Consider the following 3,912-nt stretch of genomic DNA (forward strand, 5'->3'; position numbering starts at 1 on the left):
CTCCAGCTCCATCTCTCTCCATGATGCACAAGCTACTCTACTTCCCTCCCATCTGACCCCACATACTAGCGCATTGTGGTGGCTCCTGTTGCAGGCTGGCCATGTAGCTGGTGGGTCCCTCCATGGGTGACATCCTCCATCTGTGCTGCATAACACGGCAGCAAGTGGGTGTCTATGGCCTGAGGGAAGGTCTGTGGGTGGCATGGCGGTCCAAGGGTCTCTGTTTGTCTTTCTCCTCCCTCCATGTGCTGTGTGGTGGTAGGTGTTGATGTTTAGTTTGTTCTTTTCTTTTTGTGAGGATGGAAATGTTTATTTTATACGCCCGACTGCAAACCAGAAACCTATACGGTCTCCTCTCTTTTTCTAAAAGTTTGAAGGTTTTCTTTTTGTCATACCATGGTCTTTCACAAGTCCCTGGGGCAAGCACACATCTTACAGATCATTGGTTTAGGCCAGCTGTTGTTGACCAGACTAGGGACTCAGGAGTCAAAAGCAAAGACAAAGACAGGATCAACACACACACACTCTCCCAGGTCCCACCCCATATTAATTAAACCAGGATCTTGGGGGAAAGCATTTTTATGTTGTATAATCTTCTCAAGAATTATAATGCCTGTCCAGAGTTGAAAACTTCTTCTTCACACCGTAGACTAGAATGCAGTAGCTACCTACAACAACATAGGAAACTGACTGGGCAGGCCAGACCCACCATTCCTGCTTCTAGCCTGAAGCTACAACTTAGTGAAGCAGCATGTAGGCAGAGCTGTAAGGCTGTTTCATGATCCTGGCCTAGTGTTTATGGCCTGTGGGATACTCCCCCGTTGTTGAGTGTGCATTGGACCCAGAATTGCTTCTAGGAAATAGAGTATGGCAGATACATTGCAATCTGAATCAGTTGATTTTGAGGACAATTGACCTACACAAAATCCCAGTCATATAAAAGATGTCATATGTCATGCTTCCAGAGAAAATATCCAGCTCTGAAGGATCAAGAGCCTCTTAGAAGACCCAGAAAGGGTTTACTGTCTCCTGGCTTTCTGATACCACACAAAAGCAAATACCTTACTTGTAGCTCCTGAGACCCTGAACAGAGGCCTCAGCTAATCTGTGAAATACAAATATGTATTATTTAAAATTTAGCCTAGTTCTTGTCTGCAATTGGACATCTAGTGATGGGAAAAATCAACAAAGATATTTTGGCATAATGGAAAACTAACTTTGTAGCTAGATGTATGTGGGCTTATTTCCTACCTCTGCTAATAGTTGCCCCACTTCTGATTAATTATTTAGGGTCACTAGATTTCAGTTTTCTCATAAATAGAACAGAAAAGAACTATTCTTGCCTTGCTCGAGTGGCAAGGGGGTTGTGTGAGACCTGGAGAGGTGTGCACATGTCCAATACCAGAAGCTCTCATGGGCTCAGAGCTGTTAACCTTCTGGTGATACAGTGACGGAAATGATGACATCTGAAGGTGTCTTGAGCTTCCACAGAGAGGACACATGTTCCTCAATCCCATGAAGAGGGACAGTCACACAGAGAAAGTGCTGCTGAGGGCTTACATTCCAGCTTGTTTTCAGAAGGTCCGTTAAAAGATGGGTTTTGAAGTGGCCAATGTGAATTTCTTCTGCTTACAGGCGAGGCTCCTAAGTTCATGCTCACCTTCTATGCAAATTCACAACCAATGCAGATTTAGAACCTTAGGTATTGGAATAATAACTGCAAAGCAATTTATAACACACGAATTGTCTCCCATGAATAGCCTCCAGTTTGCTCCTCACCACCTGCTGGGCCCTGTTTCCTCAGCTTCATGAGCAGAGAAATGGAAGCTCAGAGTACAGCTTCTCCAATGTTACAAAGCCATGGAGAGGCATAAACGAGAGTTAATTTAAGGCCCACATCACCAGTCTGCTTTCTTTCTCTGTATCATGGTTTCTGGCTTTCTGATTCTTTTCTTCCCTGGGCTAACCAGCTCACTTGGTTCTATGTCTCTGAGGAGCTTAACTCCTACGTCTGTCAAGCTGGAGAGTTAGTTAAAACTATTACCAGCTCATAAAATCAGCCACGTTGCCCAGGCCATGTCTTAGTTTGGATTAAGGTCACATGTGAGCCATCTGCACAAAGCTTTCCAGTCCCTTAATCACCCAGCCTTGCTATTGAACTGTCATATACCTTGGCTTTCTGAGGTGTGTGTGTGTGTGTGTGTGTGTGTGTGTGTGTGTGTGTGTAGGTATGTGTGTGAGTGTGTGGGTGAGAGAGTGTGTATGAATTTGAGTGTGGTGAGTGTATTTATGTGTGTGTATGTGTGTGTATGTGTGTGTATGTGTGTGTGTGAATGTGTGTGGTGAGTGTGTGAGTGTGGGCATGGGTGTGTGTAGGTATATGTGTGAATGTGTATGTGTGTGCGCGTGTGAATGTGTGAGTGTGTGTGAATTTGAGCATGTGAGTATATAAGTGTGTGTATGTATGCGTGTGTTTGAGTGTTGAGTGTGTGTGTGGAGTATGCGAGTGTGTGTGTTTTCCTTAGGATAAAGACTTAATGCCTTCTAAACAAAGAAACAAATACACAGAGTAAGAGAACTCAATAATTTATTATCAACGAAATTAAGATTTTTGAATTGAAAACAATGAGAGGGGTATGAGAGCATCCAGAAAATGCCAATGGCTAGATAATGAGTAATATATTTACTAAAATAAAATTCAGTATCCTTAGGATTACCTGTTTGGGTCCCATTACTTTCATGTTTGCTGGAACTTTTGAAGAGTTCTCTTGCCCACTGTTGTGGTGATGGCCTTGACAATCGTTCTCTTGTGATCTGTAATAAGCATGCTATGGGTGAGTCCCATACATCTGCTCTCCACACAAATGGCCAGAGTGATTTTATAACTGGAAAGCTAGTGCAGGCTCTGGAGGTCAGACGTTTAGATGCCTCAGTTAACTCTCACTGTACTGGCTTGGAAGCACTGTGGTGGCTTTGATGAAGTCTTATCTTCCACCTCTATATCCAATGGCTCCTTTCTCCTTAGTGCTCCTTATTGGAAGGCTGGGGCTGTGGGGGAAGACTGGCTCTATCCTCTTCCTCTCTCTTCTATGACATCACTGTAAAAGTCTCAATTTTCCTCTAAGAGTATTGCCTCTTTTAGCTTTGTTTTGTTACTTTGTTTAGCTTAACCGAGGAACTTATGGTTTGTGAACAGTGGAGTTCAACTCAGGAATAACAAAGGTAGAGATAGTAGAAAGATCCAAGTGTATGTACTGAAGTGAGCTGTTGTGTCAGGAGAGTGTGTCTTGGCTGGGTACAAAGGCAATCCAACATTTAATATGTTAGCATTTCCTTACTCTTTACAAATCTCTTGGAGTTGGCAGTGTAGTTCAGTGGGTAGATTGATTTTGCTTACAATGCAGAAGCCTGATCCACAGCACCACATAAAGCCAAGCCTGGTGGCTTTTAGACATCAGAAGTTCAAGGACACCCAGGCGCTATCAAGGATACATGTCACTACATGTCAAAAAACAGAACAAAATAAAATCTTGAAGACTTCTAGACTTTAATTATTTGAAGTTGAATCTGTTGGAATGGTATCACGTTACACAATTCTGCTACTTGTGAAATTATAGCACTTTATTTAAAGATTTGAAACAAAAAATTGTAATGGTGTGAGTTAAAGGTAAGTGAATGAGCCTATGGTTGACTTTAAGGGGTTCAAATGCCTTGTTGGTGAAGAGAAGTTCATATAGAGCAATCTGTGCTCTGCCAGCTCACCTGTATGGAAAGGGTCCTTGGAGCATCTCTGAGTGTCACATCACCCTCAGGAAGAATGAGAATTAGGCATTCTGGTCTCTACAAATCCACAATTCTAAGATCTAGATTTTTTTTTGAAGGTAAGAGCAACTTGATTCTAGGACTGAAAGA

Source organism: Rattus norvegicus, chromosome 9 (assembly GCF_036323735.1).
Source record: "Rattus norvegicus strain BN/NHsdMcwi chromosome 9, GRCr8, whole genome shotgun sequence".
Taxonomy (NCBI): Eukaryota; Metazoa; Chordata; class Mammalia; order Rodentia; family Muridae; genus Rattus; species Rattus norvegicus.